Source organism: Schistocerca gregaria, chromosome 5, assembly GCF_023897955.1.
Source record: "Schistocerca gregaria isolate iqSchGreg1 chromosome 5, iqSchGreg1.2, whole genome shotgun sequence".
NCBI classification, from domain to species: domain Eukaryota; kingdom Metazoa; phylum Arthropoda; class Insecta; order Orthoptera; family Acrididae; genus Schistocerca; species Schistocerca gregaria.
In genome coordinates, this window is record NC_064924.1 from 37,423,143 (window position 1) to 37,439,746 (window position 16,604).

At 41.5% G+C, this 16,604-nt stretch overlaps 1 long non-coding RNA gene across 1 annotated transcript in view; it reads right to left on the reverse strand.

The window, feature by feature from the left end:
• Nucleotides 1-9,635: 9,635 nt before the first annotated feature.
• The window catches only part of LOC126272018 (uncharacterized), a 43,657-nt gene continuing 36,688 nt past the window's right edge, over nucleotides 9,636-16,604 (reverse strand). Inside the window, exon 2 of the long non-coding RNA XR_007549163.1 lies at nucleotides 9,636-10,042. This is a non-coding gene — a long non-coding RNA (uncharacterized LOC126272018). The remainder of the gene's footprint in view (nucleotides 10,043-16,604) is intronic.

Below are 16,604 nucleotides of genomic sequence, written 5' to 3' on the forward strand. Positions count from 1 at the left end.
AGGGGATTGAGGTGGACAAGCACCCTCATGGGCATCCTTGCCACACATAATTCATTTGGCCGGATTGGAACATGACTGGCTGGTATGACTGAACTGCTGACACTGATAGCAACGAGTAGGGTTTGGGATGTAAGGGCGAACGGAAATTATCTCATAGCCCACTTTTATGTTTGATGGAAGTTGAACTCTGTCAAATGCCAAGAATACAGGGGTTGGAACCAAGTCCTCATCAAACCTTTTCATGACTTGAACAGCCGGACCAGACAGGTAGTTTTGAATTTCCTCATCGGACAATACATCAAGGGAGTGCATATAAACCACCCCATGCGATGAATTTAAAGTGTAGTGCGCTTCCACCTGGACAGGGAAGGTGTGTAGCAGTGAAGTATGAGGCAATTTTTGTGCCTGGAGGGCACTGACTGTTTCTAACAAGGTGCCATTTCGTAATCAGGAACAAGACTTTACAGGACCTGCAACTGCGTCGACACCTTTCTGAATAATGAAAGGGATGACTGTGGAGAAGTCTTGAGCTTCGTCCAACTGAGAAACAGCAAGAAACAGCAAGAAACTGTGGCACTGATGGAAGAATTGTCCATGGCTGAGACTCATTTAACTTTCACTTATGAGCAGACATAGTAGACAATGAGGAAACCATTGCGGAAGTATCCCCCATGATTACCAGCATCTTTAATGGCGCGCTCGTTCCTTGTGGGGGCCCTCTCTGAGGGCACTACCGCCTTAGGTGATTGTTCACACCTCATGTCACACCTCCCGAGAAACAGACAGAATGACCAATCGGCACTTTCAGAAGGTACCAGTTCGTTTAATCACCCCTCCCTGGGTCTGGCCATTACCAGGGGGTATGTACGTGTCCTACCTGTCTACGCAGGCTGGGGAATTACGTGTTACCCCGTCACTGGCTACGGGTGGGAATGCGTGGGTCAGCCTTCAGACATGCACAGGGAGGAAAAAAGATACAGAGATGAACAAAGAAAAGGAAAAGAAAAAAGAAATGTCTCAAATGCCGCAGTAGAGAAGAGGATTAAGATAAGAGGTAAGGAAAAGAGGACAAAGGAAGGAAGGACAGAGACTTGCCAGCAGAGAAAGCGACGAAGAGAGACTGTTTTACAGTTTCAAGTGTCCGTCACAGAACATAGGTACTAAACATACTCCCAGTGGGGGAGGAAGGGAAGGGAAAAGGCGGAGGTGAGGGGGGGGGGGGTGGAAAGATGAGGGATGGGGAAGGATGTGGAAAAGGAAGGTATGCTGCCTGGAAAGGAAAGAAGGCCACACTAGCTCGGGGTCCCGTGCTTGCTACGCACGTATCCACAAAAAGAGTTGTGGACCCCCTGAGGGTGGTCTGAAGTGTGGTTCCGTGAAAGGTCCTGGCAGATTACACATGATTGAAGGTGAAGGGACACTGAGGCAAGAACAATATACAAAAATCCTACGAAAGGAACTTTTACCCCAAATAAATGATTGGTATCCTAATAAAGATGCCATTTTTATGCATGATGGGACACCTTGCCACAATGCCGAAAGTGTTTAAAAGTAGATACTTAGAAGAAGAGCAACTGAAAGTTTTGTCCTGGACAGGAAACAGCCCTGATATGAACTCAATTGAAAAATTATGGGGTACTGTGAAACAGAGGATAAGGAAATTTAAAATAACCACCAAACAAGATCTCATGGAGAAATGAGAGGAAATCTGGTACCATGACAATATTAAAATGTCATGTGAAACGCTATGTCAAACAGGATAAAAATGTTGATTAAGAACAAAGGCGTGCATACAAAGTATTGAATGTAGAAATATAATCTGTATGTGGATGTAAATGTGTAATAAATGTAAAGTTTTGGAAAAAATGTCTTTAATCTAATAATTTGAACACATCTGTAATTAGTGAAGACTATAAAAAAGAAATGTAATTAGATTTTAAAAATTCAATGCCAGTTACTGCATAACAAATTAATTTTAAGCCATAAAATTTCAATGATGAAATCCATACAATGTAATCTGTTTCATGGATTGATAGCAATCAGTCAAGGAAAGCATATAAACAAAAGAAGCATACCTGAATCAGGACTACCTTTTCTTGTTTATTCTAATGTTACATGAACAGAATACTAAAGCAACAAAGTGCATAAAGGCAAAAGACATCTATGAAACAAACCACATACACAGCAAACTTTTTAAACTTCCTGTGGTATTCATACACTTTCAGACATGATTTCTTGTCTGAAGCACACCAGAGGCCCTGTCCAAACCAAAGCCTGTAGGAATGATTATCCCAACATTCACTTGGTCTACCTCCATGATGTCAAATAGAATTGTGAGTGCATTAGTTTCAAATAGTAGTTTTAAAAATTGATGAGGAAAAGTGTGGCATATGTGAAAAATTGAGCACTTATTGCAATAATGTTTGTCTGATGTGTGATAATATTTGAAGTGGTTAAAAGCAAAGGGTTTTAAGTGACAGACCCACGAGTTTCAGAAAATGAGTGTCAAAGTTTCTACCAAATTTTCGAATTCTGTGTTCATTTGTTATACTGTCTATAGTAACTACCATGTTGTTGTTGTTGTTGTTGTTGTATTCAGTCCAGAGACTGGTTTCATGCAGCTCTCCACACTGCTCCATGATGTGCAAGCTTCTTCATCTCCCAGTAACTACTGCAACTTACATCCCTCTGAATCTGCTTACTATATTCATCCCTTGGTCTCCCGCTACGATTTTTATCCCCCACGCATCCCTCCAGTACTATAATGGTGATCCGTTGATGCCTCAGAATATATCCTACCAATCGATCCCTCCTTTTAGCCAGGTTGCATCACAAACTTCTCTTCTCCCCAGTTCTACTCAGTACCTCGTCATGAGTTACATGATCTACCCATCTAACCTTCAGCATTCTTCTGCAGCACCACATTTCAAAAGCTTCTATTCTCTTGTTGTCCAAACTGTTTATTCTCCATGTTTCATTTCCATACATGGCTATAATACATACACATACTTTCAGAAACAACTTCCTGACACTCAAATCTATACTTGATGTTAACAGACTTATCTTCTTCACAAACATTTTTCTTGCAATTGCCTGTCTACATTTTATGTATACCCCACTTTGATGTCACACGTTATTTTGGTTCCCAAATAGCTAAACTCTTTCACGACTTTAAAATAAGCGTCAGTTCATCATCTAATTCCCTGAACATTACCTGATTTAATTCAACAACATTTCATTATCCTTGTTTTGCTTTTGTTGATGTTCATCTTATATCCTCCTTTCAAGACCCTGTCCATTCCGTTCAGCTACTCTTCCAAGTCCTTTGCTGTCTATGACAGAATTACAATGTCATCAGCAAACCTCATAGCTTTTTTAATTCCTACTCCAAATTTTTCTTTCACTTCCTTCACTGCTTGCTCAATTTACAGATTGAATAACATCATCGGTAGGCTACAATCTTGTCTCATTCCCTTGTCAACCACCACTTCCCTTTTTGTACATACAAACTGTAAATACTGTGTCGCTCTCTGTATCCTACCCTGCCACCTTCAGAATTTGAAAGTGTGTTCCGATCAACATTGTCAAAAGCTTTCTCCAAGTCTACAAATGCTATAAACTTAGGATTGCCTTTCCTTAAGCTATCTTCTGTGACAAGTCATTGGTTCAGTATTACCTCTGTGTTACTACATTTCTCCGGAATCCAAACTGATCTTCCCTGAGGCCAGCTTCCACCAGTTTTTCCATTCTTCTGTAAAGGATTCGTGTTAGTATTTTGCAGCCGTTGACTAATTAAACTGATAGTGCAGTAATTCTCACACCTGTCAGCACCCACTTTCTTTTGAATCAGGATTGTTATATTCTTCTTGAAATCTGAGATTATATTGTCTGTCTTGTACATCTTCCCCATCAGATGGAAGACTTTTGTCAAGGCTGGCTCTCCAAAGGCTATCAGTATCTCTAATGGAACGTTGTCTACTCCTAGGGCCTTGTTTCAACTCAGGTCTTTCAGTGCTTTGTCAAATTCTTCATGCAGTAGAAGAACTCCCTTTTCATCTTCCTCTACACCCTATTCTATTTCCATAATATTGCCCTCAAGTGCATCCCCCTTGTACAGACCCTCTATATATGCCTTCCACCTTTCTGCTTTCCCTTCTTTGCTTAGGACTTGTTTTTTATCTGAGCTTTTCTCCCGAAGTCGTTTTAATTTTCCTGTACGCAGTATCTATCTTACCACTAGAAATACATGCTTCAAGCTCCTTACATTTCTCCTCTAGCCATCCCGCTTAGCCATTTTCACTTCCTGTCGATCTCATTTTTAGACTTCTGTATCCCCTTTTGCCTGCTTCATTTACTACATTTTTTTAAATTATTTTCTCCTTTCAATGATTAAGTTCAATATATTTTATGTAAGGATTTCTACTAGCCCTCACCTTTTCACCAACTTGATCCTTTGCTGCCTTCACTACTTCATCCCTCATAGCTACCCATTCTTCTTCTACTGTATTTCTTTCCCCTATTCCTATCAATTCTTCCCTTATGCTCTCCCTAAAACTCTGTACAATCCCTGGTTTAGTCAGTTTATCCAGATCTCATCTTCTTAAATACCCACCTTTTTGCACTTTCTTCAGTTTTAATCTACAGTTCATAACCAATAGATTGTGGACAGAGTCCACATCTGCCACTGGAAATGTCTTACAATTTAAAAACCTGGTTCCTAAATCTCTGTCTTATCATTATACAATCTATCTGATACCTTCTAGTATCTCCAGGCTTCTTCCATGTATACAACCTTCTTTCATGCTTCTTGAACCAAGTGTTAGCTATGATTACGTTATGCTCTGTGCAATATTCTCTACCAGGCGGCTTCCTCTTTCATTCCTTAATACCATTCCATATCCACCTACTACGTTTCCTTCTCTTCCTTTTCCTACTATCAAGTTCCAGTCACCCATGACATTTAAATTTTCGTCTCCCTTCACTATCTGAATAATTTCTTTCATCTCATCATACATTTCTTCTTCATCTGCAGAGCTATAGTCCGTGAGACGAGTGATTGGTACTGACAGTTCCGGCGGGCAGACGGCGCTGTTGCCGAACGTGGCTCACAGCACGCGGCGCCCTGTCTGCTACACGCATTCTCTAGCAGCAGAAATAAAAGCGAGACAAAATACAAGTCGTATTAGTACGCGTGAATTTATTTAAAGTTGATGCCTGAAATATATTAACTTGAAAACTGATAAGAGCTATTTAGTACAAGCATCTAAGATGCTGAAACATAATAAAGTTATTTGTTAAACTTCACAACTGAAATGAAAACTATTTTCGCAAGTTGTTGAACATTAGCAGTTTTGGTTTCCATTGTTAAGTATTAGCATTATTAATTTCTTCTACTACAAGCTACAGAATAATTGGTCAGTGTATTAAGAGTTATAATCTGAAGAAAGTACTCACAATATGATGATCTGGTTGTAGATCAATAGCAAACTCCCTCCTTACATTCCTGAATATGTTGTAGTTACTGTAATGGAAAAACACCACTCACATCACAGTCAGAATCTGATTTGACATTGTCTTCCTCAGCACTACTCGAACTATCACTGCTCTCTCCCAGATGTATAATTAAATTTTCGATGCATTCTTCCAAAACCCCTTCGGTTTTGGCCGCCTCTCTGATGGCACTTGCAGTGCTGTTTACAATTTTAGTCCACACCTCACTTTTCACTTTATTGAAAGCTGCTGGAAGAAGAGTTTCCACTTCAGAGATGGTGAATTTTTTATTGTTTGCAGCAATGTAATTTTTTATCTACGCCCACATTCCTTCAATTGCATTGAAGTGACAGTGCTATGGAGGAAGCCGAACAATTTCATGCCCGTGCCTTTTAGCAATCTCGTCAGTTAAATATATTGGAAATTGGGGTTTCTTTTGTGCCACGATTTCGAGCAGTTCCACCTTCCTTAAATCTTCTCTGAAATCTACTTTTCGCTGTTTCAACCACTGAATGATATCGTCCTCTCTCTCTCTCTCTCTCTCTCTCTCTCTCTCTCTCTCTCTTTTTTTTTTTTTTTTTGCCAAGGTTGGTGCCTTATCATGAACAACGGAATGATAGGCGCATTGTCCATAACAATCACTGATCGTCATAAGCGATGTCTCGAACCATTCTTGAAATACTAAACTGTTCATTTCTTCACGGTAATCTCCCATCTTTTTTGACCGAAACGTTTTCAAGCAGTTTGGCACAAAACCTTTCGATGTTCCTGCATGTAAGACAATAATACGCCCTCCTTTGCCAACAGGCACTGCCATTGTCCTCTCGGGCGTTCCATCATTCCAGCCTCTATGTAAAGAATGGCTGGCATTGACCCAAGTTTCATCTAACCACACTATACTTTCGAATTCCACACCCATGATCCTGCGCAGAAATCTGCAGCGCCATGCAACTACATCTGTCCTTTCCATTAATATTTTGCGACCGTTAAACAGTGAATAGCTGAAGCCTATGTCTTTCAACACTGTACGCAATGAAAATTTGCTCCCTTTATAAAGATCGTCTTTCTGAAGCGACACCAGTAATTTACATAGAGTGGGATGTTCCCTTCTCTTATAATACCTGTATATATGACGACGAATAGCGTCTTTCTGAAAATCGTCCAAAGCTGTCACCTGCTTATTTCTCGGTCACTTCTTTCCTGGTGTGTGCAGCTTTGTTGTGCCACTCTCGTCACAATCTATACTGTTCTTTCCCTATCTTTACAACAGTGTTCTTACTTATTTTCAATGCTGCTGCAGTTCTCTTCACAACCTGAACAACAGGAATTAAGGGCCCACCTTTGTCCCTTTCTTTCTCCACGTAATCCCTCACAGAGCACACGAATTCACAGGTCTGGGTGTGTAGCACACTTTTCTTCCTCCGTTTCACTTCTTGTGTTGGGCTGGTACTACCGGCCGCACTAGGTATTGTTTACAACGAAACATAAACAAAGAAACACTAAAAACAACAAAAACGAAATAAACTGCGAATTCAACTTCAGACAAATGACGAACGACCGCACCGCCTGCATGCGAGACACTGGTAAGTTTCATAAGCGCGCGCGACTGGGTTTCAGAGCGGCAACGTGGCCCTTGCTACCCGCTCAAAGTCAGGCCGTCATTGGCCGCCTGCCTGCAGTCGCTAGGCAACAGAAAGATGCTACCGAGCTGTCAATACCAAAGACTCGTCTCCCAGACTATAGTTGGCATATAAACTTGTACTACTGTAGTAGCCATGGGCTTCATGTCTATCTTGGCCACAATAATGTGTTCACTGTGCCGTTTGTAGTAGCTTACCCGCACTCCTATTTTTTTATTTTTTATTCATTAATAAACCTACTCCTGCATTACTCCTGTTTGATTTTGTATTTATAACCCTGTATTCACTTGAGCAAAAGTCTTGTTCCTCCTGCCACTGAACTTCACTAATTCCCACTATATCTAACTTTAACTTATACATTTCCCTTTTTAAATTTTCTAACCTACCTGCCCGATTAAGGGATCTGACATTCCACACTCTGATCCATAGAACGCCAGTTCTCTTTCGCCTGATAACAACATCCTCTTGAGTAGTCCCTGCCCGGACATCTGAATGGGGGACTATTTTACCTCCAGAATATTTTAGCCAAGAGGACGCCATCGTCATTTAACCATACAGTAAAGCTGCATGCCCTCGGGAAAAATTACAGCTGTTGTTTTCCCTTGCTTTCAGCTGTTCGTAGTACCAGCACAGCAAGGCCATCTTGGTTAGTGTTACAAGGCCACATCAGTCAATCATCCAGACTCTTGCCACTGCAATTACTGGAAAGGCTGCTGCTCCTCTTCAGAAACCACAAATTTGTCTGGGCTCTCAACAGGTACCCCTCCGTTATGGTTGCACCTATGGTATGGCTGTCTGTATCGCTGAGGCACACAAGCCTCCACACCGACGGCAAGGTCCATGGTTCATGGGGCGGTCCCCATAAAGGGTTAAAAAATTAGTGAAAATGTTAGAAGTATCAACAAGAACCCAGTTAGTAATAAAAACAATATAAAGATGATAACTGATGGGGAGTTATCATCTTTATATTGTTTTTGTTACTAACTGGGTTCTTGTTGATACTTCTAACATTTTCATTAATTTTTTAACCCTGGATGTATTGTGCCCCTATACGTACTTTTGGTCTACTGTTGCCCATATGGATTCATGATAGGTATTTTAAATTTTTGACGGGTTTTCTAGTCCATTAACAGTCTTTTATCAAATTTTGTTGTGAGGATATTTCTTGATAGTTTCGAAAAAACATAATAATTCAGGCGTACTTGAGGAACTGTGGACCCATATTTTCTACTTAAATGATGATTTGGCAATTGCGGCACTTATTCATACACAAGGAATGTTCGGTCCCATCCACATTGCAACATTAATGTTACAATTTACCATGTAAGTAATTTTTTCTATTTGTCACTATAGAATGCAACTAAAATTTGGCCACAATTGGTTAATTTAATAGATTTAACCCTATGAAGTGGCCTCTAGTCTACAATATTGGTCATTAACTAAATTATTTACAAGAGCGGCCAAGTGGCTATTATTCAAGATGTATAGTACACAAACTTCTCTTCTATATTAAAGATACTATCCATTTCCTAGAAGGTCTGAAATCTGTGCCCATCCCACTCCTACCACACACCTTGCTTGTTGCCACTGGTGTCACCTCTCCTTGTACCAACATCCCCCATGTACATGGTCGGTCTGCTGCTGAACAATTCCTCAATGGGCACACATTTGATGTCCTTTCTGCTCACCTTAATCAACTTTATACTTACCAACTTTACCTATGAGGAGCAGACCAGGGGCACAGCCATAGGAATCAGGTGGCTCCTTTCTCTGCCAGCATTTTCATGGTTCACTTAGAGGGGAGCTCCCATGGGATCCATAAGATTTCAGCCCCTGGTCTGCTTTAGATACACTGATGACATCTTTACCATGTGGACTCATTGTGAGGCTGACCTGATAAAATTCTTGATGTGTCTAAACACATTCTCCCAATTAAATTTCGCACTGTCCTATTCTGAATCCCATCCACTTTCACTACACATGCCATCTGGATTCCTTCCCCAGACACTAATTTCTCAGAACTCCACAGGTGGAAACTGGCATTACAAAATGCCCTTTGTCCTCACTACCCACCTGGCGTAATTTAATTTCTTCAGTCTTAGCATTTAATCTCGGTAACCATTACCTTTGTTACTCTTCTTTTAGTTTTCTATATCTTTTATTTCTACATCTTATTTTCTGACCTGTTGTTTTTTCCCACCTTCCACCTCTGCCACATACAATGCACTTACCTTTCTATTTTTGTTAACCTTGTACAATGTCTTGCTAGTGATCTCTGTCTTGCTTACTGCCCTGTCTTCCACCTTTAAGTTCTCAGATTTCTAAATCTCTTTCAGTGCAGTCCCCAGCACTAGTCTTTGTGTTCCTTCCTCTTCAGCCCTCCTGCCAGAAGCAGGAGCCACTGACTCTAAAAGCTTACAAATTTCAGTATCTTTACATGTTTTATGTTTTTTTCCCTGCCACTTCATGGTGAGTAGATTTTTTTATCAACCCAATTACATTACATTTCTATAAAGAAGGATCGATTTATTTTCTGTGACCACATTGCATTGTACTACAACAATCTTTGTATGTAGTGAACAGGTATTTAAAAAAAAATTGTAAGATAGTACAATGTGACAAAATGTTTATACTGTGAGATCACTTATTTGCATCAGCAAATACTGTCAGTTCTTTATCCCCTTTTCCCTTAGTCGTTTGATAAAACTAACATGACATTTATTCCATATTCCCAAGTCTTCCAACAAATCACTGTCACTTTTCAGTTTCTGACCTTCAAAATACAGCCAATTATTTTTCCAAACATAGCGCCAACTGATTTTGGTGTATATCTTCTCTCGGGCAAGCTTTAATGACATGTTTCGGCGAAAAGCTCTCTTCAAATCCAAAACAGTTGAGCCTCTTTGTGGCACCTAGAGGGAAAAAAGCAACCATTGTTCTAAAACAGATATTAAGAAATATACTTTTGATAAGACTCATCTTCTACAAAATAAATAAATAAATAAAATACCTATTAAGGCTTCCATGAATAGAAAACTGATACAGAAAAATCTACTCAGAAAGAGTGACAGCAGCAGAAAATGTAGCAATGCATGATTTTTCCAAATTTTAAAGAGTTATGAATTCCTTCTTCCTGGAGAAGACGGGAAAGGGTTGAAAGGAAAAAAAACCTTGGCAAGGTTTAATGCTGAAGGAACAACTACCAAACAAACAAAACACTAACTCAACAAGACAAAAAAAAGGTTGTTGGTACTAGATGAGATTTAGTATCCAAGAGCTTAGAGGAGATAGAGAGGATGGTTGTCAAGTCTGACATGAGCAGGAAAGAGAGGGAGAAACAATGTACAGAAAAAAAAGTGTGAGAAAAGAAAAATTATTGTACACTCAAGACAGATGGATAGTACAATTAAAGTCTAATCAGTAAAGTTCTGAGTAAGAGGTAAAGTCCGTCAAATGTGTGACAGAAAATGCCTCATCAGTGACAAGGTTATTAGAGATGGAGTTGGGGAAGAATGGGTCCATGTTCTTTTCAAAGGAACTGTCCCAGCTTTGGTATTAGGCATTTTAAGAAAATAACCTTAATTGTAAAACATCCATCTGTCCTGTCAGATGGAAATTAGAGCTTTCATCCTCCTGCATGAGTCCAGTGACCCACATATGCAACAGTGCATGACTGAACAGGCACCAGTTCACAACTGAAGTGTTGCAGAACATGTCTGGCAACAGTTGCAAGTATTTACTTTCCATCTATGCCCATTTATCCATATTGACTGTTGCTGTACCAACCGACTGCTTCCATTTGGTGAGTAGTTTTTCTTTATCAACATTTGCCATTTGAAATAACAAAATACATTCTAATTCTGAGACATTGAGGCAGACATAAATCATAAAGATTACACAAAATGTTAGTTAATGGTGTTACATATAACTTTTCAGAAATTTGTGTCAGAAATAAAAAAGTGTGGTGATTATTTTAAGACTTTAACCACAATAATATAAATACACCAATCAAGAAACACCAGCTCAGTAATTAAAATGTGTATATCGTCTACTGCTTAACGGAAATAGCCTTCACAATTCTGCTACGTATCATATCAGTCCAGCATTTTGTCTAACTCCAAGTCCAAAATATAGCAGCAGAGAAACTGAAAAATACTAAATAAACTTTGCTAAGAGCTTTTCATATCAATGATTTGCACATCTTCCCCGTAAATCCCAAAACAAAGGAGACACACTGGGTGTATGAACGACCCAAGGTATACATTACCACGCAATAGCGGCCACCACAAACTGCTTTTGTAAAGTACACCAACAAAACTGGATGTACATCTCCGAATCCAAATATACTGATAATTTTAGGAATGGCTAAGCAGTTTTGCAGTTTTTCCTAAGCTTTATCTCTCCCCTGCTAATATCTGGGATTTCCAGCTTCCTGTCAAATGTCTTCAGGCAGCCAGTTTAACACTTTGCACCAGAAAGGAATACTCCAGTGTGAATCCAAGTCGGAGACAGAGTCTACACAGACATTATTTTCAAGTATTGTGGTTATAAATTGCACAGTTTATTCCAAATTCTTATTAATATTTATTATTAATTACAAATACCACAGCATGTAAATGCTTTGGTACATGAGGGTACCAACATCTAGATCTCTGAAGAAGCTTCTACAAGATGTTGGTTATTGACTTTGCATTATATTGTAACTGCACATACTGTAGAACTTTTTTCTCTTTAGTTGTTTTGCCCAAGAAAATTATGCCACATGAATGTGTTGCTGCCATAACCGTGCTGACCCTAATCTCTGTTAACCCACTGTAACCACATCTTCCATGCTACAGTTCCCCCTTCCTGTCTCCTATCATGCCTCTCCAAATCACCTACATCGTGTGCCACTCCCCACCAGCTCTGGCACCATGCATCACATGCCTAGCCCGTACACCTGCCACCCCTCCCTCACTCATTCCTGGCCAGCAAACTGGGTGAAAATATTTGTGAGTGAAATTACAACCAGTTTCAGGAGAAGTGCAAATTGCAGAATTACAATAAAGATTCAAAACAATTTAAGGTAGATTTTGCCTACTAGTCAGCAGTTGGAAGGGAAGAAATGTATTCAGAGTTACGAAAACAATTAGACTTCACACAATATACTGCTGATACACGAAAATACACTTCAGGCCAGGACTCGAACCCGGATTTCCTGCTTCACGTGAGTGGTTGCCTTAACCACTTCAGCTGCCTGAGCACACCACCTGGACTAACCAAACCTCCAATATGTCACAGTGGCCCATATCCTAAACTCACACAGTTGCTGCGATTAACGTACAGGGAACTGTGCAAGTGCAGGATGTGGACACACGGTGACATGTTGCAGGTTTGTGTCAGTCCGGGAGGCATGACAAGTGGTTAAGGCAACTGCTCCCAAAGCAGGATCTTTATGTTCAAGCCCCAGTCCGGCACAAATTTTCACATCACCAATAAATTGTGCAACTAAATCCTACAGGTATTTGCAATTGCTAGCTCATTTCAAACAGTGATCCATTGGTGTAGATTATTTATGGGCTCTGGAAATTGCCGAAAATAGAGAAAAATTGCTGGTGGAGGTCCTCAGGTGGAACTGAGCCTTTTGGGCTGTGCGATAGGTCCAGACAAAGCTGTGGCCAAGGCATGGACCATGGAGGTGTACATAAGTGGACCCACAGGACAGATGATGGAAGGAAGTGTCGAGTTCAGTAAGAAGCAACTGGACACGGACTGCAATTGGAAACCCAGTTCTGGGCCACTGTTGCGGTAAGTGGATTGTCGTCTTAGGGAAAATAAGACTGTAGTTTGGATGATGAGGCTAACTATGAATGTGGGCAGTATAATTCGCAAGCAGTAGTTGCTGCCTGAGCCGCAATGGAGGAATGGCAGCTTCCATAAGGAGGCTATTCACTGGGCTCATTCGGAAAGTTCCAGTCGCAAGTCGAAATCCACTGCGGTGGATAGGGTCCAGCAGCTGCAATGCAGAGTATGATGCTGAACCATACAACATGCTCCCATAGTCCAGACGGGACTGCACGAGGGCTTTGTACAGCTGCAGCAGTGTAGGGCAATCAGCACCCCAGTCGGTGTGGCTCAGGCATTAAATGATATTACGATTCTGCATGCACTGATGAAAATGGGGAAGCCAAGTCAACCAGGTGTCAAGGACCAGCCCCAAAAAGCGGTAAGTCTCCACTATATTAAGTAGTTGGTCATCGAGGTAAAGTTCCAGATGGGGGGTGGACAGTAATACAACAACAGAAGTGCACAACACAAGTCTTTGCCGCTGAAAACAGAAAGCCATGAGTGAGGGGCCCCTGACTGTGCCTTTTGTATGACTCCCGCAGACAACTTTCAGCCATACCAATAGAAGAGAAGCAGAAGGAAATGCAAAAATCGTCAGCATATAGGAGGGACCCTATTGTTAGTGTGAGACCATTAACAGCTATTAAAAAGAGTGGGACACTCAGGACAGAGCTCTGCGGGACCTCGTTCTCATGGATATGGGTGAATTGCGGGAAGCACTGAACTGAGCTCTGAAAGTGTGAAGCGACAAGAAGTTCCGTATAAAAATCAGGAGTGGGCCCCAGAGACCCCTCTTGTGCAGAGTAGCGAGGATGTGGTGTTGCCGAGTGGTATCATAGGCCTTTGTGAGGTCAAAAAAGATGGCAATAATGTGTTGTCACCAGGAAAAGGCCAATCAAATGGCAGATTGCAGGTGGACCAAGTTGTTGGCAATTGAGTGCCCTTGAAGAAAACAGCCAGAAGGCTCCAAGATTCAAGGAGCCAACACAACTGCCGGCTCACCATATGTTCGAGCTGGTTCGACAGAACGTTGGTGAAGCTGATAGGACAATAACTATCCACATCTAGCACGTTCTTTCTTGCCCACCACCCTACGATGCAAGTCAAGAAATCTGGTCGCAGGACCTTCTGAAACTCTGATTTAGACCCTCTACATGGCTCTGTACCAGACATCTGCAATCAGTCCTATTGGCTATGCTGCAAATGGTGAGCTCTACCTTCATCTCACAAGCAAGACTAGCAGTGTGACTCTTCAAGCTTTCCTGGCAGATCTGTTGTAAATAGTCTTCACGGGTTTTCCACCAGATCATGTTATGCAAATTCTACAATATTTCTTTGGAGCAACTGTCCGACATCTTCAGGTGGTTCAACCTCGCTGGTGGCTAGGTACGGCAGATGGTATCAGCATGTCGATGCCCAGTTTCTAGAACACGCGCACGAAGAATGCACAGCCACAGAAATCGCACATGCACAATTATTTGCCACATTCAAACCCACTCTGCCAAAAATTGCAGAACAGCTCTCCCGCATGTACCCTGTACACGGTATTTGTCAACAGTGTGGCCAGACGCTACTCACCAACATCTGTACTAGGCCAGAGTTACAACAGGCTCGTTATCGAAGAATCTTGATTTTTGCATCGTGATTTAATAGTGCCGTTGAAATCCCGTATCCTTGTCGTTGAGATTATCGGCTGTACGGATATGTATTGCTTCCTTAATGACGCAATACCAGAAAGATGATGCCGGGGATAAAACTTCTGTCTTTTCATAAACCATACAATGTCTTGTATTCAGGCAGTGTTCCACAATTGCCGACTTTTCTGGTTGACGAATGCGTGTATGATGCTGATGTTCATCGCAGCATTATTGTACTGTGCGGCATGTCTGGCCTATATACGCTGCCCCACACTGACATGGAATACTCTAACTACGTTTCTTCAGCATCTGAATTCGCTCCATCCGAATAAAAATTTTGCAATAGAAGTGGAAAAAGATGGTACTTTACCTTTTCTTGAGTGTCTTGGTATGAAGGAAAGCAGATGGAACCTTGGGACACAACATCTACCACAAGCCAATGCATACAGACCTATATCTGCAGGCCACAAGCTGCCATCATCCTGCACAATATGGTAGTGCATTACATACGTTAATTCATGGAGCACATGTGGTATCTGATCCTGAGAGCCTGTCGAGTGAAATAAAACATTTGAAGACAGTGTTCCAAAAAAACGGTTATTCTGAGAAACAGATACGTAATGCATTTAGGACCAGGTGAGTTCAATCTATGGAGCAGACTGAAGATACAAAGACACCCACCACTTTGGCCTTTTTGCCGTATTTTGGTGCCATGTCGTCAAGAATCGGAAGAGTCCTAGGAAGATATGGAACTAAGTGTGTTTTTCAACCATCTGCAAAACTGAAAAACCTGTTGGGTCCAGTTAAGGATAACCTTGGCCTGAGGAAATGTGGTGTGTACAACATTCCTTGTCAATGTGGACCAAAAAAAAGGCCAGACATGCCACACAGTCACAGTGATGAACATCAGCGTCATACACACCTTCGTCAACCGGAATAGTCGGAAATTGCGGAAAACTGCCTGAATACAGTACACTGTGTGATTTATAAAAAGATACAAGTTTTATCCCCGGCATCATCTTTCTGGGATTGCATCATTAAGGAAACAATACATATCTGTACAGCCAATAATCTCTTCAACTAGGATACGGGATTTCAACTGAGCACAGCCTGGAACCCTGCACTGGCTGCTATTAAATGAAGACTCGAAAATCAAGATTCTTCGATAACAGGCTCGTCATAACACAGGCCTAGTACGGCTGTCAGTGAGTAATGTCTGGCCCACTGTTGACACAGCATACAGCGCATGCGCAGGAAAGCCGCTCTGCTATTTTCAGCAGAGGGAGTTTGAATATTGCAAATGATTACACATGTGTGATTTCCGCAGCTGCACATTCTTTACGCGCGTGTTCTAGAAATGGGGCGTTGACATGTGGATACTGTCAGTCGTACCTAGCCACCAGCAAGGCTGAACTACCTGAAGATGTCAGACAGTTGCTCCAAAGAAATTGCACAACGTGATCCAGTGGGAAAGACTATTTACAAGACTAGCAGCCTTTAACACTTAAGATAGCTGCTTGGAACCAGAGAGAATCTCTTTCAATCCAGAGTGACAATCATCATTGGTATCAATGTGACCCACCAACTGCAGTTGGCTGCCACCTGTGCTTTTCATGGAATCCAGAAGAACCTGTTCCACATCTGGAATGAGTCCACCCAGTATGCAGAGTGCATACTGGCTTTGTTCACCTTCTTCCCAGCCGTATGACTAGACTGCCTACATCCTGAAGGCTGAGAGGTTTCCTCTGAAACAGGGAAGACAATTGCATTTGGCTGATGGACAGCATCAGCCACAGACGGTAACTGGAACCTGTTCGTCAGACTAAACAGGAAAGCCTTATGTTTGCAGCCCCTCCCCCCTGGTAGTCTTTTGCAGCCTTCCACACCCCAAAGCCACCTTCCACTCGACCATGGATGACAGATCAACCTCAACATGAACAGTAACTGAACTGGCCTCCAGTCCGAGCCAATTGGTGGACTCATGGGTCACGCTGAATGTCTTTTGGATTCC